The following is a 25,219-nucleotide window of genomic DNA, read 5'->3' on the forward strand; positions in this document are numbered from 1 at the left end:
CATTTGTATCAGATATTTTCAGATATAGCTCTTTGCTGAACTACCCAAACTTACCCTGTACACTTCATCTCTCCCTCTTTGCCCCTTAGCTGCTACCTCCTCTAGTGTCCTGCCTTGTGAGTCAGAGGTGATGTGTGGTGGTGGGACATGTGGCATTACGTGACCTCCCAAAGTTGCTGTTTGGTTTGTACTGAGCATGCTCACACAGACTGAGCTTGCTAAGTAATATCTGCTGCCCTCACTCTGCCTTCCCCCCTGCCCCTCATTATTGGCAGGTATGCCGTCTCTGCTTGCGATTAGTTAAGGCCTTGATCCTGCAAACATTTAACACAAGTGCGTTACTTTATTCACATGAATAATCCCATTGCAGTCAAGGAGAGTGTTTGTGCGCTTGAGTACAGGACGTCCCCTCAGCCTGTTTTGCAAACTGGAGTGACTGCAAGGGCGTAGCTTGGACTTCCCATCTACTGTACCTGAGCACCTCATCTGCTCCATCATAGAGCGGAGCAGTCTCTCTCCAATTCTCATTACTTGTACTTCAGGCCCCAGGTCTACATGAGTGATGACAGGATGCTATTTTGCTAGATATTTATAGTAATTGCTGTAGTAGATTAGTGGCTCACAATATTTAATGTATTTATCCTCAGCATTCCTGCGTGGTAGGTACATGTAGATACGAACCTAAGAACGGCCATTCTGGGTCAGACCAGTGGTCCATCTAGCCCAGTGTCCTGTCTCTGACAGTGGCCAATGCCAGGTGCTTCAGAGGGAATGAACAGAACAGTGCAATTTCAAGTGATCCATCCCCTGTCGTCCAGTCTCAGCTTCTGACAGTTGGAGGTTTAGGGTCACCCAGGGTATGGCGTTGCCTCCAGAAGTGACACCTGACTGCGGATAGTGTGTGTGGGGGGTGCAAATGAAAGGCTCTGTGGGGGCACATGTCCGCATCACTCGTTGCCTCTGCTTCTCCCCCGGAAACTTGATACGTATGTCGACAACATACACTAGCAACTACCTGTTCCTCCTCCTGCTCTCTGTCCTGTGGCTGCCCAGCCCCTTGCTGTGCTTGCAGGCATCCCTCCCAGCCTGGACTAGCTCCAATCAATTTAGCAAGTGTTCAAAACAAGACCAACACAAGGGGCAACACAGTTGGGCTGCATCGTCCCCCATTCGCCCTCAGGGTGGGTGGCGCCAGGGTGGGATGGAGCTTGGCACTGGATCATCTCCGTTAATGAGAAGTTAGAGAATTATCAGTCACTTTTTTTTGGAGGGAGGAATATGACACCCCAATTTGCCATCTCCTTAATAGGCACATTGGGGGCTGCTGTTGGGGCTGCATTTGAGCAGCAGCAGCAGGGTCCGCCCACCCTTTCTCACTTCCTCCCCCCTCCGCCTGCTCCCATCAGTCAACCCCGGGGCTCTCGGGCTGGATGGGGCTCCACCTGGGTGGCCTGGCACTGAGCACCATATCACAGTTCCTCTTCCCGATCCCTAAGATGCCCCCCGACTCCCCACAGTGAGTGGTCTGCAAAGCAGGTCACGGGAAGCGCTGGGGCTCCCGCAGCAGGGAAGGAGAAGCTGCCCCATGTAGCAGGGCGGGAAGGGGGAGCTCAACCCACAGCCAATCACCCTGCTGCTTCCCCCCTCCCCACTCTGAAGGTCAAACAGTGCGTGACGCTGCCAGGGGGAGCTGCTACCTCCTCGCTGCTGGGTGTCCTGGCAAAAGGCATCCTGAGAAATCAGGGAGGGGGCATGACCCTGCTTGCTCCTGCGTGCATCGCCTCCTGTTGCCTCCCTGACCATCTCAGCTAATAGCCATTGATGGACCTATCATCCATGAATTTATCTAATTATTTTTTTAACCCAGTTATATTTTTGGCCTTCACAACATCCCCTGGCAAGGAGTTCCACAGGTTGACTGTTCATTGTGTGAAGAAGTGCAAGCAGTTCACGGCCCTCAGGGTCTGTCAACACTGCATTAAAACCCCTGTAGCTGGCCCATGTCAGCTGATTCAGGTCTGCGGGGTCCCAGAGTCCAGCCTGAGCATCTACACTGCAATTTTACAGCCCTGCAGCCTGAGCTCAAGCCTGCTGCAGGTGTTTTATTGCAGTGTAGACATACCCACAGAGACACAGTACAGGCTCTTGAGGTCAGAGAGGCTGAAGGGGCGGAGCGAAGGGAGCTAGAAAAGACTTTCAGGGGGGTACAATAGAGCAGTCCCACCCAGAGTCTGACAGTCTGTGTACGGTTAAGGAGGAGGAAAGTCTCAGGGAAGGAAAGCATCAAGATGGAGCAGAGGGAAACAATCCCATAGTTGGGACCCTCCTTCCAGCTGATGTGATGGTGTCACCTCGCACTAAGGATACCCCTGCTGGGGAGGAAACGCCAGTTACTAGGAAGACCCAGGTAGCAGCAGAGGGGGATTAAATTCTTAGAAATATAGATAGCTGGGCTTATGATGACTGGGGAACAGCAAGGGGAATTGCTGGCTGGATGCAAAGGTTGCAGATCTCATGAGGCATCTAGACAGATTTACATGCAGTGCTGCGGAGAAGCTGGTGGTTGAGGTACACGTAGATACCAATGACATAGGGAAAGGTAGGGGAGAGGTCCTGGATGCCAAATTTAGCCTGCTAGGTAAGAGATTAAAGGCCAGATAGGAAACTGAGTCACAGCCACTTGCCCTAGGGCACACATGAAGCCTTTGGGCAGCACGGAATTGAACCCAACTCTCACAAGAACAAGGCTAGTGTCCCAGCTATTGGACTATCCTTCCTCTCTGTGCCAGTCTCCTGTACGAACTGGTCTTTAGTACAGGACCTTTTCCTTTCTACTCCCCTCCATTGAAAAATAAATAGCTGGTGCTTACCGAGCTTTTAGCTCCTTTCTGGAGGACGTAGCATCAGACAAACATCCTCGCCCAAGGTTCTGTTTTATTGTGACAAGAACTTGGCTAAACTTGCCTGCGATAGTCTGCTGATTGTCCCAAGACGGTGTAGTGTAGCACTCAGAACAAAGAAGCAACAGCTATTCAAGAAGTAAACGAGGCACAAGTAGAAACTGTGAGAAGAGCAGGAGCACAGAGGGGCTGAAGTTAGACCCCAGAACGGCTCTTCCTTTTCAGGTAAGTTACTATTTAAATATGACTTTTTCATCCAGCGCATATTGTTGCAGGAGACAGATTTCCTTAACAATGGTGGCTTTTATTAAATGAAGTAAGTGTGAGTGCATTGTAAATATTCAATACGTAGCTACTTTCATCAATGCAGGTGTCATTTTCAGGCTCTAAAATAACTCAGGCCATGATCCTAGATATGGATTTGCGTGCACAGATCTAGTCTCCCAGGCTGAGTCTCGTTGACTTCAATGGGACGCTGCTCAGCAGTAAGAATGCTCACATGGAGATCTGTTCACACAATCAGGGGCCATGGCCCAGCTCCTCAGAGGTAATTAGGTACCTAACTCCCATTAAAATCAATTATTTCAAAGGCAGTTAGGTACCTAATTACCTTTGAGGATCTGGGCCTATATTATCATCTCCACAAAATGAGGTCTATTTATATGCATAATTCACTAACACTACTTAACATCATAGAATATCAGGGACCGCAGGAGGTCATCTAGTCCAACCCACTGCTCAAAGCAAGACCAATCCCCAATTTTTGCCCCAATCCCTAAATGGCCCCCTCAAGGATTGAACTCACAACCCTGGGTTTAGCAGGTCAATACTCAAACCACTGAGCTATCCCTCATCAATGTGCCTAATATCAATCCTCTCCATGCTATGGGTGGTGGTTTGGGAAAATGTATTTGCAGTGAATCTGTGACAGTAAAACCTCAGATTAAGCCTACTGGTTAGGTCCTGGGCTAGTTTCCAGTCAAGCCAGGAAGATCTTCTTTATGGAGGGCGAACCAGAGGATGGAACTTATTAGAATAATGTAGTTGATTCAGAGATTCTGAGGGCAGATGGGATCATTGTGATCATCTGGTCTAACCTCCTATACAACACAGGCCAGAGAACTCCCCCAAGAATAATTCCTGTTTGACCTAGAGCCGATCTTTTAGAAAAACATCCCAGCTTGGCTTTAAAAGTTGCCTGTGATGGAGAATCTACCATGACCGCTGGGAAATTGTTCCAGTGAGTTAACTCCCCTCACAGTTAAAAAATTGCAGCTTATTTCCAGTCTGAATTTGTCTAGCTTCAACTTCCAGCCACTGCCTCTTTTCATACCTTTTTTCTGCTAGATTGAAGAATGCATTACCAAATATTTGTTCACCATGTAAGTACTTAAAACCTGAAATCATGTGACATCCCCCCCCCGAAACCCCCCCAATCTTCCTTTTGTTAGACTCAAGGAGCTCAGTCTATTTAGTTTATCAGTATAAGGCATGTTTTCCAATCATTCTCATGGCTTTTCTCTGAACCTTTTATCAACATCCTTCTTGAATTGTGGACACCAGAACTGGTTACACAGTTGAGAGATCACATGCAAGGGAGGGGGAAAGCAAGTGACACACTTACGGCACATCCAGGCAAATTGCCGTTATCCATTCTCATACATAAACAGTTTTAAACTATTCAGCTACTAAATATGACTTATTATCAGGATACAGTAAGTGGAGTATACAGGCTCAAGTTGCTTTTTGGATCCAGGATCATTTCTTTGTTTGGGTAAATTTCTTCTGTTATTACCTCCTGTGTAACCCAACATGGATTAGGGTGAAAAATTGCTCATAATAACTGAACAGTAGAACTGAGGCAAAGTTGTCTAAAAAACCAGCACTTAACAGATTGTGGTCTATTACATGGGTTCCCAGTAAAATGCCACATATTGCCAACAGAAGTACCCAGAAGGCTTATAAATATAGCCAAAGGAGAGTATGGATTATTAGGTCCTCCACTCAAATTATTTCAGAAGCTTAACAAACTGTCAGGATGTGCATTAGCACTAGTATGACATTTCGCCAAGACTCCTACACTAATGGACATGGTTCAGAAAGGAGACAAGAACATAGTCACCCAGCAGATGTTTTTTAAAATCCTGTGTTACTAATGGAGAAGTGATAGAATGATTTTTAAGCCATTTTAATCAACTGCATTTTCACTTGTAAGCCTGTCGAACGGTCTACCAATAGCTATCAGGGGAGTCTCCGTCCACTCAACACATGGAAAATTCAATCCGTTACACTGAACCTTTACATAAGAGAGTCAAAACAGAACTTTTCTGCACCTGCTTCCATCCTCTTGCAGTACCTACTATCTCTGGGCCAAATGAATTCTGCCCTCAGGTGTGTATGCACAGGTTCTGCCAAAGTCAATTGGAGTTGCAAGAATATGTGAGCTTTAAGTCATTGCTTTGTTTTAATCCGTGAAAAAAATGGAAGTGCAATTGTGTGTGTGCACATGCATTTTACATAAATGTATCCAAGCATTCACTGTTAGAAATATATATCCCACACACGCGGCAGTATGTGAATATTTAAGTCAGTAGAGGTTTTTCTGCCCTATAAGAAAACTCTTGTTCTCATTGCCTTTTAAAGACCAACCGATTTTAGTGAAATTTAGAAAAAGTCTTTGGATCCCATTAGAATGGATGGTAAACCAATATAGGAAAGAACAACGTCAGTCACAATAATTCAGGGGATTTATAGTTCATGTGTAGAATTCTGTCCAGGATTAGATATAGCATTGAAATTGGCACAGAATTCAATGTCTTCTACGTATTTTTTCCTTCTAATGTATTAGCAGTTCAATGCCTCCTCTACTGCTATCCTTGGTTTTCTGTTTGATAGTAGCTCTCATTGTAACTTCACCAACCCACTCTTCATGCATAACCCTATGGTGGGCTGTGATATTACTTGACTGCGTGGCATGTTTTCACTTCCTATTGACTGGTTGTGTACTTCCCTTGCGTTAATCCCTTGTTAATGGACACTTTCTTTGAGCCAGCTGAGATCTGAGTTACGTTGGCTTTGTGGTTCTGGCAGATTTTATTACTTTGATATCTTTGTTTTCATTATTTTGAGATGTGGGGATTTTGTTTGTTTCATTTAGATTGATTCTCCCAGTCAGAGACAGGCTAGCCTCCCACTGTTTGTGTTTGTATTTGATCTAGGAACAGTAGGAGGGAATCCTCTGGCTGCAAATATTTTAGTTCTACACTTCATCTGGGAAAGCCAGAATAAGAGACATCATCCACTGCTTTTGCCACTGAAAATAGATGGAGGTTGCTTTAAATATTAGCCAACAGGCCGGCTCCTTGTCATTTAAGCAGAGTCTTAATGTTGGCTTGCATGGTCACAGGCTCATTTCCAAGACAAAGCAACTCTCCAACGAGCTAACCCTATTGTGATCTGTGTTAGAGCCACTAAAATTTCTCCTCATGAGTACTTGCAGGTGAAACTATTTTAAACAAACAAAAAATAAGTGTTGTCCAATCTTTTAAAAAGCGTGAATTCAGTGAAAATGGGGATATTCTCTTTTTTGTGAATTAGGCCAAATTAGAAATTCTCCCCTTTCTCAGTAAAGTGATTATTTTTCCCTTTGCAAACTCCACCTCTCGTTTTCACTGAATAATGTCCAGCTCTTGCCAAAAACAAATGATTATCCCCCCATAGGTTGCAATTTCTATGTTTGGGGTAAGAAGGGTGCTCATGGTTGATGGTTCATAGCTCATACGACAATTTATAAAATGGCTGCAGAGCTACTGAAGTAATTGATGTGGCAACACAGTGATTTGGGAGCACAGAAAGGTACCAGTAGTGACTGATATCCTCCCTGGACCAATGTTTGCCACTCTGTCAGGTGGAAGTTTATATTTACCTGGCCCAGAATCAAATTACATCTGCTGGTACCATCTAGTGGCGAAAGTTAGGTATTATACCAGCTGGCTACATAAAAGTGTTCCGGTGAAATAATGGGCCAGATATTCTGGGAGTATAAACTGGCATAGTGCAAAGGAGTTACTGATCTGCACCCACTGAAGAGCTGGCCCACTGAATTGAAGTATATCTTTACGAGTACTCTCCCTCTCCTCCAAGTGAAAGAAGAATGAACTTGTGAATAAGACACTTGATGGTGCAAGGAGCCCTTGATTCTAGTCTCCTTGTGTGGTCTTGGTCAAGCTACTTAAACACTTGATACCTCAGTTTACTTAGTTGTAAGATAGTGATAATTCTGCTTCCCTGTCTCACAAGGGTGCTGAGTTGCTGGAGTAACTGATCATGCCAAGGCTAGCTGAGATTCTGAGACGGAAGGTATTTATTACTATAGCTATCTGGTCAGATTCTCCACTGCACTCAGTTTCTGCTGAACACAGCAGAGTGAGGGGACACTGGGATGAGTGTTAGGCCTTCTTGATTCTCTGCTCCAACTGGGGCACTGGTGCAGATTAAAATTGAATCCTTCCAAGCCTGCCTAATCAATTTCACTTTTACCATACACAAGCCAGTGCATTAAAAAATATTTCCATCAATATTCAACTTTTACAGATGATAGGCACCACAAGAAAAATGCTGATTGAGAATTTAGGGTTTGATTTAAGGGTATTTACTTTGTATATTTTGACATCCGAGGTTGACAATTTACAGGTTATAAAGCTTTAGCTTTTTGAATTTCAATGTTAGTCATTAAATAATTAAGGAGATGCCAGTGTGGGGTCTGGAATGCAGCACACAGGGCCAGGCAGTGACTCCTCCTGAATATTAAGAAAAAGCATGCATGAAAGAAGAATTTGCTTGTTAATTCTCGTGTATCTCTTGGGGATGCTGGCGGGTGGATTTTGCCTTCAGGCTGCTACAGTTCAACTGGAGACCAATTTCTGTGAGAGGGTGTTACTTACGGAGTGTGGTTTTGTTTGTTTGTTTGTTGCGACCATTGATTTCTGCATTTAAAGCCAATTAACAAAAAAAGTCCAAAATTTGTGCCCCCAGTTTTGTACCTGCAAAACCCCCACATTGACATATGCAAATCAGGTGAGAGGTTTCATGACCTGAAGTGTCTTCTATCTGGGCAACAATGTGAACCCAAATCTTGATGCCAGGTCATGTGCCCATGGAACTTTGGCCCACTATTGCTGTTTTGTTATGGTTAGTTTTGATTGTCCCTGAGTTTAAGTTTTCATATGGAACAGTAACTGATTTTTCTCTTAAAGGGGATAAAGGAAAATTATTCTGACTTATTAAATATATCTGCACTTCACAGGCTCACCTTCCCCTCCTGTTAAGTCTGTTGTTGTGAGCTGATGACACCTTATTTTTCCCATCCACCCTTCAATGTTACATGCCCCATTCCCATCAATACTTGTCAATTGCAGATTTGCTGGGGCTCAGGCATGTTATGAGGCTTCAGAAACACAAAACTCCAGTTTAGCAAAGGCATTAGCAGCCCAGGAGGGGGGAAAGATGTTCGTTGGGAACACACCGATGTGGCTAGTGATTTGCACAATTCCTGGTATTTACATACATTTTGAATTCAGCGCTACAGGCTGGCTTTATGCCTTCAACTCCACTGAAGCCAGCATCTGAGCTATTTGTTCTGCACAGCTATGTTTGTTAAAGTCTAGAGGAAGGATCCCCTTTAAAGCCTCAGTTTTCCTGGTCGGGTGGAAGACTGTGTGTCAGAGAGAGACTAGAATGAGAGCATTTGTTACGCTAAGTGAAATATGCTGCATTCAAACTTTGTAGCATAATCTGGTGATGCACAGCCATGGCAAGTGATCAGTGGCCCAAACCCAGATGGTACTGAGTGGAACGGCCACTGGCTCTTTCACCAGTCAACAGGAAGCAGAGAGCGAACATGTTCCTAGTGCATTGTGAAGCTGCTGTCATGAAGGATGAGCATGCCAAAGCAAGCCAGCAAATTCAAGGAGTTTGTTACACTCCTGATGTGCCCCAGGGAGCAGCGTCCAACAGAGAGAACCCCTAGTGGAAAGAAGATCCCACAAGAGAGTTCAGCAAGGAGGGAGGTCTCCCACAGGGTCCATAGCCCAGAGGTGGTGGAGAAATGCAGCAGTATGAGGAGGCAGAACATTGCCTGTTCTATGGATTGTGTATTAATTACTTAAGAATTCCCAGTTACCACTGAGGTTTGATAGGTTCTTGTCCCAAGATCAGGCCCAGTATTATTGTTCAGGTGGGAACTCCTGTGTGCATGGCTGCAAACACCCACACTTAGGAAAACCCTTCTGAAGTTGTCATAGTTTTATTAATACAGGTAGCAAAGTCACAAACACTCTAACCTAGCAAGGTAGGTAGAGAGAATACAGAAGGTACACCTGAACATCCATACACTCACACCATCCCTTGACTAATATTTCAGGTTGTTCTGCATCACCTTCCTCATCATCACCCCCAGTGGTTGTTATTCTGGCACCTCCCAACGGCTACATCTCTCCCTCTCCAACCACACAGGCTGGGATGCAACTTTTATAATGTTTACACTGATGCCACTGTGCCTAATGCATATTTAGTAAGGGTTTCGCCCCTCTTACTTGCATTTTCTAACCCTACTAATGTTGGGATGTCTTTCACCTATAGGTTAGTATATTAATGATCTCAGTTTATTATTATATGTCCATTTGTTGCCAAGGCAAGTTTGTGGTTATGCATCTGTGGATGTTCCTCCTATCCTAAAAATATCCGAAAGCTGGTATCTTCCCATTGTGGAGAGGCTTCACTGCAGAGGATGTGAGGGAGATTCCCACACTTAAGCCACTAATGCATCCGATGAAGTAAGCTGTAGCTCACGAAAGCTTATGCTCAAATAAATTGGTTAGTCTCTAAGGTGCCACAAGTACTCCTTTTCTTTTTGCAAATACAGACTAACATGGCTGCTACTCTGAAACTTCTTTTTATGTGACAAATCTGAGGAACTGTCTCAGATTGAAGTGTCAACGGAGGAAGTTTTGAAACAAATTGATAAATTCAACAGTAATAAGTCACCAGGACCAGATGGTATTCACCCTAGAGTTCTAAAGGAAACCCAAATATGAAAATTGCAAAATTTCTAACTATGGTATGTAACCTATCACTTAAATCAGGTTCTGTACCAGATGACTGGAAGATAGCTAATGTGATTAAGATTTTTAAAAAAAGGTTTCAGAGGGGATCCTGGCACTTACAGGCCAGTGAGCCTGACTTCAGTATTAGGCAAAATTGGTTGAAAGCTAAGTAAAAAAAAGACAGAATCGTCAGACACAGATGAACATGATTTATTGGGGAAGAGTCAACCAGGCTTTTGTAAAGGGAAATCATACCTCACAAGTCCAATAGAATTCTCTGAGGGAGTCAACAAACCTGTGGAAAAGGGTGATCTGATGGATATAGTATACTTGGACTTTCAGAAAGCCTTTGACAAGGTCCCTCACCGAAGGCTCTTATGCAAAATAAGCAGTCATGGGATAAAAGGAAAGGTCCTTTCATGGATCAGTAACTGGTTAAAAAGACAGGAAACAAAGGGTAGGAATAAATGGTCAGTTTTCAGAATGGAGAGAGGTAAATAGTGGTGTCCCCCAGGGATCTGTACTGGGACCAGTGCTGTTCAGATTAATAAATGATCTGGAAAAAAGGGAAAACAGTAAGGTTGCAGATGATACAAAATTACTCAAGATAGTTAAATCCAAAGCATACTGCAAAGAGTTACAAAGGGATCCTACAAAACTGAGTGACTGGGCAATAAAATGGAGGATGAAATTCAATGTTGTGTGATACAGCATGGCCAGAAGGCAGCAGGAGAGTGATATAGTAGAGATATGTAAATCCCAGGATGAGGAGAAGCCTTATTCCCTGTAGAGGGAAGAAAGGTTTCTATAGATTAATTAAAAGCACCTGAAGCCAATTAGCGCACCTGAAGTTAGTCACCTGATAAAAAACCCTGCTTCAATCAACCAGGGGAAGGAGTTGGAGCAGAGAGCAGTTTGGAGGAGTTGAAGTAGAGGAGAGTTTGGAGAAGTGCCATGGCTGGATAGAAGATCAAGACCCTAGGTAAAGAGACACCTGGCTTGTGCAGAGAGAGAGAGGGCAGGGAGCCCCACAAGCTGAAGGGCATGAGAGGGAAGTAGCTCAGGGGAAGGAAGCACTAGTTCAAGTGATTTACCACTATCCCTGGGGCCCCTGGGCTGGGACCCGGAGTAGAGGGTGGACCTGGGTCCCTCCCTCTCCACTATCCTTCTCTGGGTTACTAGTGGGACAGTAGATACCCTAGTTCAGGGGCAGGAAATTGCACCCTGAACCCGCCCCCCAAGAAGAGGAAGCGTGGGACCCATCACAATTGTAACGGCAATTTGCCACAGTTAATAAATGCAAAGTAATGCACACTAGAAAACATAACCCCAACTGTACATACCAAATGATGGGGTCTAAATTAGCTGTGACCACTCAAGACAGATCTTGGAGTCAATGTGGCTAGTTCTCTGAAAACACCCACTCAATGTGCGGCGGCAGTCAAAAAACTAACCGAATGCTAGGAACAATTGGGATAGATAATAAGACTGAAAAAATCATAATGCCACTATATAAATCCATGGTAAACCCACCCCTTCAATACTGCATGCAGTTCTGGCTGCCCAGTCTCAAAAGAGATATTAGAAATGGAAAAGTTACAGACAAGGGCAACAAAAATCATTAAGGGTATGGCACAGCTTCCATACAAGGAGAGATTAATAAGACTGGGACTGTTCAGATTAGAGAAGAGCTGACTAAAGGGGATATGATAGAGGCCTATAAAGTCATTAATGGAGTGGAGAAAGCCAATAAGAAAGTGCTACCCCTTTGTATAACACAAGTACCAGGGGTCACCCAATGAAATTAATAGGCAGTAGGTTTAAAAAAATACAAACAAACAAAAGGAAGTACTTTTTCACACAACGCAGTCAACCAGTGGAACTCATTGCCAGGGGGTGTTGTGAATGCCAAAAGTATAACTAGGTTCAAAAAAGAATTAGTTACCTTCAGGGAGGATAGCTCCATCAATGGCTGTTAGCCAAGATGATCAGGGATGCAACCCCATGCCCTGGGGTCCCTAAGCCTCTGACTCCCAGGTGCTTGGACTGGATGAATCACTTGATAATTGCCCTGTTCTGCTCATTCCATTTGAAGCATCTGGCATTGGCTGCTGTTGGAAGACAGGAAATTGGGCTAGATGGACCAATTTTCTGACCCACTATGGCCATTCTTATGTTAATATTCTATGGTTACCTGGTATTATTTTCCCCAGAAATCCCCTAAAACTAATATTCCCAGTTCCCCAGTAACTCAGCCACTGTTGGGTAACTCACTCATACATACAAAGGCCTCAGTCTAACTGCTCAAGCTAATGTCTTACAGGATGTAGGCCTGTGGGTTTCTTGCATTACTGCTACATAAAATACCATTTAGCTAGCTCCATGGGCTACAGACTAGGGCTGTTGATTAATTGCAGTTAACTCACATGCTTAACTCAAAAAAATTAATAGTGATTAATCGCAACATTAATCACACTATTGAACAGTAGAATACCAATTGAAATTTATTAAATATTTTGGATGTTTTTCTACATTTTCATACAGTATTCTGTGTTATAATTGAAATCAAAGTGTATATTTTTTATTACAAATATTTGCACTGTAAAAATGATAAACAAAAGAAATAGTATTTTTCAATTCACCTCATACAAGTACTGTAGTGAAATCTCTTTGTCGTGAAAGTGCAATTTACAAATGTAGAATTTTTTTTGTTACATAGCTACACTCAAAAACAAAACAGTGTAAAACTTCAGAGCCTACAAGTCCGCTCAGTCCTACTTCTTCAGCCAATCGCTAAAACAAACAAGTTTGTTTACATTTACAGGAGATAATGCTGCCCTCTTCTTGTTTATAATGTCACCAGGAAGTGAGAACAGGCATTTGCATGGCAGTTTTGTAGCTGGCATTGCAAGGTATTTGTGCCAAATATGCTAAACATTCGGACGTCCCTTCATGCTTCAGACACCTTTCCAGAGGATATGCTTCCATGCTGATGATGCTCGTTTTAAAAAAAAAATGCGTTAGTTAAATTTGTGACTGAACTCCTTGGGAGAGAATTGTATGTCCCCTTGCTCTGTTTTACCCACATTCTGCCATATAGTTCATGTTCTAGCAGTCTCGGATGATGACTCAGCAGCACACGTTGTTCATTTTAAGAACACTTTCACTGCAGATTTCACAAAACGCAAAGAAGGTACCATTGTGAGATTTCTAAAGATAGCTACAGCTCTTGACCCAAGATTTAAGAATCTGAAGTGCCTTCCAAAATCTGAGAGGGACGAGGTGTGGAGCATGCTTTCAGAAGTCTTAAAAAAGTAACACTCTGATGTGGAAACTACAGAACCCGAACCACCAAAAAAGAAAATCAGCCTTCTGCTGGTGGCATCTGACTCAGATAATGAAAGTGAACCTGCGTTGCTCCGCACTGCTTTGGATCGTTATCAAGCAGAACCCATGCTCAGCAGGGACGCATGTCCTCTGGAATGGTGGCTGAAGATGAAGGGATATATGAATCTTTAGTGCATCTGGCACGTAAATATCTTGTGTCACCGGCTACAACAGTGCCATGAGAACGCCTATTCTCACTTTCAGGTGACATTGTAAACAAGAAGCGGCAGCATTATCTCCTGCAAATGTAAACAAACTTGTTTGCCTGAGTGATTGGCTGAACAAGAAGTAGGACTGAGTAGACTTGCAGGCTCTAAAATTTTACATTGTTTTATTTTTGAAAGCAGGTTTTCATACATAATTCTACATTTTTAAGTTCAACCTCATGATAAAGAGATTGCACCACAGTACTTACATTAGGTGAACTGAAAAATACTATTTCTTTTGTTTTTTACAGCGCAAATACTTGTAATAAAAAATCAATATAAAGTGAGCACTGTACACTTTGTATTCTATGTTGTAATTGAAATCAGTATATTTGAAAATGTAGAAAACATCAAAAATATTTAAATAAATGCTATTCTGTTATTATTTAACAGTGCAATTAATCGCGATTAATTTTTTTAATTGCTTGACAGCCCTACTACAGACCCAACAGCAGTAAGGAAAGCTATAAGACATGTAGGAACTCCAGGTGATATCTCTTAAGGGTTCAGTGCACAGCAAGGGTATACCCACCAAGCTGGTAGCCATACAGATAGAAAACGTGATCTCAAAGGTGGGTTGTGAAGGTCAAGCAAAGGCCTCAGAGGGAAGAGAAAGGTGTGGATAAGGGGTCAGATCTTCCAGACCAGACCTTCTCCTGGCATATCTCAGAGGAGTGGAGGGGAAGAGAGCAGGCTGTACAACTTTGATCTAGCTCTGTGATCTTCAGGCCATTGGGCACTAGTCCAATCTCAAGGGACCACTTAGAGCAGTTGCAGGTCTGCTTTAAATTATGCCAGCTGCAGCAGCCTCCAAAGGGTAACAGCCGCAATCAAGGAATTGCCAGAGTTCAGCAGCATTCTGGCTATGTTCCTTATGCCCGGGAATGGGGGGGGGAGAGATGGTGTAGAGTCTCCTGAAGATTCCACTGATGTAGGAGGAGAGGAGAAATGTAGGTGTGATCAGAGTGGTGCAGGATTTTGACAGCAAGGAGGAAGAACACTAATCTGATGTGGAACTGGAGAGGAATCCAATGAAGGAATTCTGCAAGAAGAGCAGAATCGACCAGCGATGAGAGCTAAGATTTAGGATGTCATTTGGGGCAGAGGGAGGCTGCAGAGCTCAGTTGCTGTTGCTCTCACCAGGAGAATTACAAAGGAGATGAGATTGTCTAGTCAGCAGTGGCGTGTGAAGCTCTGCTCTACCTGTTGCTTGAAGCCGTGTATTAGGTCCCACAAGGATTTGCTTTGACTTACTGAAGGTCTTCTGTACTGATTGAGCATAACATGAACCCTGACTAATAAAATGTTCTATTCCATGCACATTGCTATCTTAGCATACAGGGCCTGATATGCCACCCTTACTCTCCTTGAGGAGCAGTATTTTACTTCTACACGGAGTCCCATGGAAATCCAATGGACTCCTTCAAGTCAATACTACTGAGAGCACTGGTGGTAGACACTGGTCCACAGTTAAGAATATTTGAAAAGAAGATCTTCTAAGAATTCAGACCTGATAATCAGAGATTATGGACCAATTCGTTAGCTGGTGCAACCTGACATAACTGTATCAACTTCAATGGAGCGACACTGATTTACGCCAGCTGAGAATCTGGCCCTCTTTCTTTCAGAATGTAATGCAAGACAGCATATGAGATAACTACTCCCAAGTGCAATATGTTGTTTTAGTAGTGAGCACTTTACCTTTGCTCCATTTTGCTCTCTGCACCCACGCCTCAAAATATAGAGTTAAAACATCTGATATTTTGATGCTTAATGATAAAAGTTACATCTGTCACAGTGACCTTTCGGTTAAACAGCAATAGCCAATTTTAATAAAAACAGCCATGAAATAATAGGATTAATCTAATGCAGCTGCCATTTCATCTTGCTCTAAGTGAACTGAAGTTCTCAGTTGGGGCACCCCACACTCTTACATGTGTGAAACACTGATACCCACAACATCAATCACCCCTCCCTTTCTCCTCCTGAGACTGTGAGTGACAGGAAAAGGCAGCTCACTGTCAGGAAGATAATCCCGCTCCAAGTCATGGATACAGGTGATGGAGTTCAGGAGGGTTTGGGTCTTTGCATTTCTTTAAAAAAAATAAGCTTTCTACACTTCCTGCAAGCCTGTGGTTGAGAGAAGGAAGTTTGGCCTCTGTGAATGCAGAAATCCACTGTAATTGTCAAGGCTGACATTTTTATCTATAAAATTTAACAGGGTGCTATTCTCGGACTAGCATCCCACAATAGACTGAGGCTAGGTGCAAAGCATCTCAGCCTTGATCGTGCAAAGCACATGGATCTCCATCCTTAGAGGTTTTTAAGGCCCGGCTTGACAAAGCCCTGGCTGGGATGATTTAGTCGGGGTTGGTCCTGCTTTGAGCAGGGGGTTGGACTAGGTGACCTTCCACCCCTAATCTTCTATGATTCTATGAGCACATGCTTAACTTTAAGCAAAAGGGGTGATCCCACTGAAACCAATGGGATTACTTAAGTGCTTTGCTGACCAAGGCCTTAGGCATAATTGGGAAGTATAATATCATCTCACTCTTCTCTTGCTACCTCTGTTGGTTAGAAGTACAACTAAGACCCTGTCTACATTTAAGCTTGCAACGGCACAGCTGTAAGATCACTCGTGTAGCCACACTATGCTGACGGGAAAGAGCTTTCTCATCAATATAATAAAACCAGCTCAACGAGCAGCAGTCTAGCATTTATGTCAGCAAAACTTTGGTCACTCAAAGGTGTGAAAAAAACCATCCTCCCAAGTGACATAAGTTTTGCCGGTATTACGTGGCCTAAGTTATAGTGGGTGGTTAGAAACTCCAAGGGCGACTTGTCTGTTCCTTCTGGCCAAAGGTTGTAGCTACCACATGAGGCATGGTTGACAGAGGGAGAAGTGAGAGGACTCAAAGAAGTAAACCAATGGCATTCCTTTCCACCCCCGAACTAGTTAATTACTCAGCAAGAGGAGGAAAATGAAGTGTCTTAAGTTAACTTTGGAGTTTCTTGATGTTTTGAAACTTCATAAAATCCAGCTGTCATACCTATATGGCAGAGCACCTTTGGAAACCCTTTCCAAGTTACAGCCAGGCACGGCTATTGTCCAGCTTGTGCAGTTCTACAGAGGAGTGACCCAGTTTAGAAGATTGATTTCCTTCCACAGCTCCCACTGCTTTCCCCAGAGCTCTTTTTTAAAAGTCAAGTACATGCGTCTCCCCTTTCGCTCTAGACACCTGATCTCTAAGGCTGGGTATCTCTCTTCAACACAGAAGAGTCTAAGGTACCATTAAAAGAAAAGGAAGACTTGTGGCACCTTAGAAACTAACAAATTTATTTGAGCATAAGCTTTCGTGAGCTACAAGCTACAGCTCTGTAGCTCACGAAAGCTTATGCTCAAATAAATTTGTTAGTCTCTAAGGTGCCACAAGTCCTCCTTTTCTTTTTGTGGATACAGACTAACACGGCTGCTACTCTGAAACCTAAGGTACCATTGTCCAGTTCTACTGCTGTCCTCCAGGACTGTGTCTACTTCTTCAACTCATTTGTCCTTTACAAGGTGCCGTGATTTAAGAACGGGTGTTAAATCTTCTGCAACAATCAATTCAAATGTACAAGTTTGGCTATTCAAATTACTTTCCCAAAAGTACTTTAAAATGCATTAAGTTATTAATTGCCTGCTGGCACTTTAATCAAATGGGGAAATTGACATAGCCAGAGGCATGTATTTTTGTGGAAAGGAAATTTATTTAAGAAGAAACAGCAGCTCTTACTGCTTAATTTAAACTGAGAAAACTGTGGAAAATCAACTGCTATGGAAAATTAATAAAACATTTCCAGCTGCAAACAGTGACTAATTGTACAAGATGAAGACTGCCTGGAATTAATAACTTGCAATCTTCTGTATGAAGAACCCCCCACTAGTTCAATTTACTGGGAGATTAAATTACTTCTAAGTTTGCCATATTAAAACAGAACATGAATAAAATGTTAGTGAAAGTGCATCTATTATTTACTGTCTGTGATATGGATATAATTATTTCCAAACAACCACAATGTGACGTGACCAGCAATATTTAAATTACTCTCTAGCAAATGTAGTCATACGACCTCGGTTCCTATAAAAACAGCCCAAACGGGTTTCTACAGATGGCACTTCCCTGCCACAGTGGATTATTTGCTGCCTTCTGAAGTGTGATGCTCAGCGTCCACGTCTCACTTGTTCTTTTAGCACTAAGTCTGATCTTACAGCACTTTCCCAAAGCCTTTACCTCATGTGAACTTACAAGCTCATTTGCTTGGACTGATTTTAAAACAGTAGCTAGCGGATTCCACGGAACAGAGGGGAAAAAATAATGCAAATATAAGCATTAAAGGCTTCAGATACTGTATGGAATAATCAGAAAAATGTTTTTCCTACCTGAATGGGTTCATTGCCGAAAGAGCCCCAGAAAGCTCACCCGCGGAGATAGCAAGCTCGCACTATCTCTTGAAAAGCTTGCCAAGTTCAAGGGGTGCATAAGCCTATTTTGTAGGAGCAGAACATCATGAGGGAAAGGGCAAATAAAGCAAGGCAAGAGGATTTAAAAAAAAATATAGGATTTTAAAATAGTCTAGGAAATCCAGGAGACATAAGGGCCATTTGATTCAAGAGATCTCAGGTGCTACGTGTAAACCACAAAGTACCCTAGGATATAGAGGGGTAGGGGGAGTGACTCCCCGAATTGTTCATCCTTTCAAAGGTAAGCGTTGAACTCGTATTTAGTCACTTGCTCTTGGATATTGAATGCAAAGGAACTTGTCTAATACATAGTCTAAGTGTAGGAGTTTTAAGTGCATAGTTTGGGGATTGCCATAAAGTTACGAACAGTTGCTCTGGGTATTCTATTAGCATCGAGCGATGCCGACTCTGTAGTGCTAAGCCAGGGGTGGGCAAACTTTTTGGCCCGCAGGCCACATCGGGGTTGCGAAACTGTGTGGAGGGCCGGGTAGGGAAGGCTCTGCCTGCCCAAACAGCCTGGCCCCCGCAACTCCCCCTCCCCATCCCACTTCCTGCCCCCTGACTGCCCCCCTCAGAACCTCTGCCCCACCCAACCCCACTGCTCTTTGTCCCCTAACTGCCCCCCCGGGACCCCACCCCCATCCAAACCCCCCTTCTCCCTGCCCCCTGACTGCCCTGACCCCTATCCACGTCCCCGCCCCCCGACTGGCCCCCTGACAAGCCCCCCGGGACTCCCACCCCTATCCAACCCCCCCGTTTCCCATCCACTGATCGCCCCCACTCCGGACCTCCACCCCATCCAATCGCCCCCTGCTCCCTGTCCCCTGACTGCCCCCTGGAACCCCTGCCCTTTATCCAACCCCCCGCTCCTTGCCCCCTTACCAGGCCGCTCAGAGTGGCAGGAGCTCGCAGCCCCACCCCCGGCCGGAGCCAGCCACGCCGCCCAGAGCGTTGGCGGCGCGGCAAGCTGGGGCTGCGGGAGAGGGGGGACAGCTGGGGAGGGGCCAGGAGCTCAAGGGCCGGGCAGGATGGTCGCGCAGGCCGTAGTTTGCCCACCTTTGTGCTAGGTGCTGCATAGACACTCATTAAGAGTCAGTTCCTGCCCCAAAGAGTTTCCATTCTAAGCACACAAAGGGAGGGAGAAAGTGAGTATTACTTCCCCCTTTGTATACATGGAAAACTGAGGCTCAAAAAGAACAGGAGGACTTGTGGCACCTTAGAGACTAACAAATTTATTAGACCATAAGCTTTCATGAGCTACAGCTCACTTCATCAGATGCATGCAGTGGAAAATACCATACACACTGTAACGAGAGTGATCAGGTAAGGTGAGCTATTACCAGCAGGAGAGAGAGAGAAGAAAAAAAACCTTTTGTAGTGATAATCAAGGTGGGCCATTTCCAGCAGTTGACAAGAAAGTGTGAGAAACAGTGGCTGGGGCGGGGGGGGAAGTAAACATGGGGAAATAGTTTTACTTTGTGTAATGACCCATCCACTCCCAGTCTTTATTCAAGCCTAATGTAATGGTGTCCAGTTTGCAACTTAATTCCAGTTCAGCAGTTTCTCATTGGAGTCTGTTTTTGAAGGTTTTTTGTTGAAGAATTGCCGCTTTTAGGTCTGTAATTGAGTGACGAGAGAGATTGAAGTGTTCTCCAACTGGTTTTTGAATGTTATAATTCTTGACGTCTGATTTGTGTCCATTTATTCTTTTACGTAGAGACTGTCCGGTCTGGCCAATGTACATGGCAGAGGGGCATTGCTGGCACATGATGGCATATATCACATTGGTGGATGTGCAGGTGAACGAGCCTCTGATAGTGTGGCTGATGCGATTAGGCCCTATGATGGTGTCCCCTGAATAGCTATGTGGACACAGTTGGCAACGGGCTTTATTGCAAGGATAGGTTCCTGGGTTAGTGGTTCTGTTGTGTGGTGTGTGGTTGCTGGTGAGTACTTGCTTCAGGTTGGGGGGCTGTGTGTAAGCAAGGACTGGCCTGTCTCCCAAGATCTGTGAGAGTGATGGGTCGACCTTCAGGATAGGTTGTAGATCCTTGATGATGCGTTGGAGAGGTTTTAGTTGGGGGCTGAAGGTGACGGCTAGCGGCGTTCTGTTGTTTTCTTTGTTGGGCCTGTCCTGTAGTAGGTAACTTCTGGGTACTCTTCTGGCTCTGTCAATCTGTTTCTTCACTTCAGCAGGTGGGTATTGTAGTTGTAAGAATGCTTGATAGAGATCTTGTACGTGTTTGTCTCTGTCTGAGGGCATTGCAGCCTGGCTCACCATTACTTGAAAACAACAGCTGTAAGTGTTACATTTGCAGCAAACGCACAATGTGTTAGAAACGAAACACATAGACTCTTCCTGCAAGGTTGCAATTTAGCACTACTTTATTTCTTAGAATCCAGAAATCTAACAACCCAATACAGAGAGAAATGAAGCAGGCTGCTCCCTAAGACACAGAGCCACAACTCCCTTACTTTGCTCCAGACTGGCTGTTCGATAGCTGAAGATCCGGATTGCACATTTCCCTAGCAGCCTGCAAGCAGGACCAGGAAATCCCTTACAAGCTTAAACTCATAGCTTGTCATTTTAAGCATTATTTACAATACGCCACAGAAAGCTGGTGAATAAGTCAACATGTAGACTTTACTGATTCTCCTGATTTTGTTTTTTGGCCAGCAGAAGTGGAAGGACAGTGAGTGTCCACATTGCCAAGGAGCTGGGGACCCCTCTGGATTATTTAATGATTAAAAAGCACCCATTGCATGGCCTGCAATTTATTATGAAAAAATAAACAATTGCGGACTGTCACTTAAGAACAATGGGCCAGACCCTCCACTGGTGTAAATAGACATTGCTATTGAAGTCAATGGAGCTGTGGCAGTTTACACCAGTGAGGGGACTGGCCCATGCGCTCAGGGGAGGGGGCAGAAGTGGGGCAGAGTGGAGCAGGGGCGGGGCCTTGGAAGGGGTGGAGCTAGGGATTGAGCACCCCCGGGGCAAGGAGGAATCAGCACCTGTGCCGGCTAGCCCTCAAGTGCCTTTGGCCACAGCACAGCACCCTATCCCACCCAACCCTAACCCCTCTGGCCCTAGCCAGGAACTGATCTGCTTTGGCCCTGCAGCTCTTTTTATCTGAGCCTGCTGGGCTCCGATTGGTGCTTCCATGCCTCTCTAGGCAGACCTGGAGGATCCACTTTTGCTGCTCCTTTCCTGGGGTGAGGTGTAGTAGGACCATGGGGCCTCTTGTAGGGAGCCACCAAGGCCAGATACACCCCATCACAGGCCCCAATTCCAGAGAACACTTAAGCTCATGCCTATCCCTATTTAGCAATGCATGTAAGCACTGTGCTTAAGCCCCATTTACCTTAGTGGGACATAAAGACCTATGTAAGTGCTCTGCTGAATAAGCATGCTTTCCTGAATTGGGGCCTACCAGAAGGAATGGGAAGGAGGGAGATACTACAGTGATATGCAGTATACAATAGCTAAGGTAGTTAGAGAGAATTCAAAGTCACTTATATAGCGCTTTGTCTTCAAAGCACTGTACAAACATCAATCAATCTTAATCAACTAGTAGGGTGGGGTTACATTAGTGCAATTAACCAAAGCTGTCTGGGCAACAGCTTTGACTCTCTGCAACCAAATGGGAACTATTTCTTCTCTTGTTTAAAGTTTCTGAGTAGCATCTGCACAAGAATATCCAGGGGTCACTGATCTCATCTCTGAAGAGGATATATATTCTATCTATATCTACACAACCTCGTTATATAGGGCTAATCCTTTTAAAATCCTTCCAAAGTTTTTGAGGTCCAGTGTCTCTTGTGGCGGTGAGTTCCCCAGGTGAAATTTGCATTGCATTAATAAGTTATTTCTTGTTAGTTTTAAGTCTGTTGCCTTTTGACTTCATTGCATGTCCCTTTGCCCTTTACTAGAAAGGGTCAGAAGGGTTTACCTGGCCATGTCCCCACTTATTCATCTCGTCAAACGCAAGTCCCAACCTTTGCAGTCGTCTCCTTCTAAGGAACGTGGTCCATGCAGCTCATCATTTTCAACCACCAATCTCTGGACGTTTAAGCTGGAGCTGTGAGCTTCCCACTTTATGGAATGTTTACAGCTTTACAAAATGGTGAAACTCTTTGCCATGTTTGGTAGCTGGTTTTCATTTTGTGAAGCATCATGATGAACAATGCTATGAGCACATTATAACTCCTGATTTACTGAGCATGCAAAAGTCGTTTCACAAAGAGGTGTAATAGCAACTGCTCATTTTCGGTTTGGAACTACTCAGGATCTCAGGTGTATGAATAAGTAGAAGATTTGCTCAAATACCCAGAGCCGCATATAAGTTTCATGATCTGCCAAAAAGCATCCACTGTGTATTCTTAGCAATAATATATTAACACCTTGGGGCCCTGAAAACAATCAGGGCCTCATAGTATGAGATATCCCAGCCCCAAAGATCTTATGGTCTCAATAGACAAGATAGAGAGGGCAGGAGAAGACATAGAGGCGGGAAGTGATTTGCTCCAGGTCATAGAGCAGTTCAGTAACAGAGCTGGGAAAAGAACCCAGGTCCCAAACCAGTGCCCTTGCCCCTGCTGCCTCACAAATGATCAAGGTTATTGCTGCCACAGAATATCAAGAATTATTGACAGGTTTCAGAGTAGCAGCCATGTTCGTCTGTATCCGCAAAAAGAACAGGAGGACTTGTGGCACTGTAGAGACTAACAAATTTATTTGAGCATAAGCATTGGACGAAGTGAGCTGTAGCTCATGAAAGCTGATGCTCAGATAACTTTGTTAGTCTCTATGGTGCCATTTTTGGTGACACAGCAATACAAAATCTTCAAGAATTATGTAGAAAATGGCCAAATAAGTGGTTTATAACGGGGTCTCCTGGGTCCCCATGTGGACCAAGGGCACCAGCCACTGCATTTCTAATATGCAATTAAAAATACATCTTATTTTAGTGATGAAAGATCTAATTATTTCCTGACTCCTAATCTTGTGTCCATATAAAATGGAAATCAATCATGGTGAGAACCAGGCTTTTGCAGTGTGGTACCAAGCCTTGTGTACTATAACCAGAGTAATTATCATCATTGGTCATTATATAATAATCCATTCTACTCTGCCCACAAATAAATTAGTCATAGCTAAGATCAGTGAGGTTAATATACAGTACGTGCATGGATCGGAAAGTTTCCCAAAGACATTTTCACATTTCAGTAATTGAGTGTGTCACATTTAATTGCAACAGCCCTTTCACTATGCAGAACTGGAAACCTTTCCTCTTGATGTCAGATTAGAGCTGATTGCATAATTACATTACCTGGATAATTAAATAGAAATTTAGTAGCCTCAGAATCGAACAATATTGTGGTTTCATTTTCTAATAGAATTAGTCTGCCTTTGGTGTCGAATGCTCTCAAAGAAACAGATCTAATTACTTAGTGACACCACATTAAATTCTCAGGCCCTTTCTCGCAAAGCAATGGCATAGGTAGGTCCACGTTTTTAAAAAATAGCATTCAAAACACCTCCTTTGCCTCATTCTGGCAGTTTGGGTTACAGAATGGAGAGTTGGCCACGACTCCTGTGTTATCTCCATCTCCCTGCCGGTGCAGGGTTGTTCCCTGTGGTAGATTCTCAGGAGTTTGGTCTGGTCTCCTTTTAAATGGCTCAGGCCCCAATTCAGCAAGCTACTTAAGGATGTGATTAACTGAAAGCACCTGAGTTCCTCCTTAGAAGCATCCTGCTGAATCAAGGCCTCAGATGGTACGGGTTCCACGACAGATGGTAAGGTTACTCATAACAACACTACTCACTACCCGGTTCAAAATAGCCGACCAATAGCATCTGCAGATATTGCCAGGTTCCTGGGTTGCAGCCACATCAAAACGCAACGCTGCCTGGCGTCACATTGTCCTATTTCACGCAGGGATGGTCATTAACTCACACAAGTGGCAAGTTCAGAAAGCAATGAAATACCAGCACCAATCCCAACAACAGGGTTGAATTCGAGTGAGTCCAGGGCACTACCATGTGCAACTGAGTTCTAAGGCTATGTCTGCGCTTCGATCTGGGGTGTGATTCCCAGCTGATCAGAAGCCTGCTAGCTTGTTGTGAGGTCGCAGGAGTATGTCTCTCGGGCGGGGAGTCACACCTTCAGCTCGAAGCACAGAGAGGATCTTGCTCGATTCCCCTATGGTCACCGGCCAGGGTTTTTTTTTTTCTTTTTAATACACTTTTGATTTTTGACCTGAAGTTCAGTTTAATTGACCAAAACAGCCCCTGGAGATTGGGATTATCCTAACCTAGACTGCTTGCCATCTGACAGATGCTTCACCCCTGTGGACAGGTGGTGAGTGCTCTGTCCAACCCAAGACCCATAGCACAGGGGTTTGCATTTCCATTTACTTTCTGATGAGCTGCCATATATTGCAGGGTGTGCCACGAGCATCCAGGAGAAGGGAAGCATTGGGTCTGAGCAGGTTTCCACCACTTTTTGGCCTTGGTTGGCTTAAAAAGAGCAGCAGCTTTTTAAGAAAAGATGTTTTGCTCTGCCAAGAGCGAGGAGGGCTGCAAGCGACTGGCTTCCTGCGGGTGATATCCGTGACTGATCCTGATCCAGCCTCCTCACACCCCACACTCTGATGTTCACAGGTGGCTCAGGCAGCTGGCTCATTTGGCTTCCATGAGCATCTCTCAGCTCCAACAAGTACCCCCATTCCTCCTTTCCTCTCAGTACAGAACTCACACCCTCCCTATCTCACCTCTACCCAGCCCAGTACCCACACTTCCCCTCCCCCCCACCCCAGCAGGCCCAGCCCTCTGCATCACCCTCAGCCACCCAGCACCTACCCCCTTTCTCTCCATCCCTCCCGCAAGCCCACACTGGCTCCCGAGCGCTCAGCCTCAGCCAGCGCACACGCACCACCAATAAGAAACATTCTGCTGGCTAAATGCATCCTCAGTTGCATCCGAGCAGCAGCTTTGCACGGGTGTAATGGATTGACACTTGGTTAACAGCTCTTTTGGGGTTGCAGGAGAAGGACCAGGCTCCGGCCTACTCTTCCAAAGCTGGTGTGACGGCCACCGCCTTGGCTGACAGACTG

Source organism: Eretmochelys imbricata, chromosome 6, assembly GCF_965152235.1.
Source record: "Eretmochelys imbricata isolate rEreImb1 chromosome 6, rEreImb1.hap1, whole genome shotgun sequence".
Lineage (NCBI taxonomy): Eukaryota > Metazoa > Chordata > Testudines > Cheloniidae > Eretmochelys > Eretmochelys imbricata.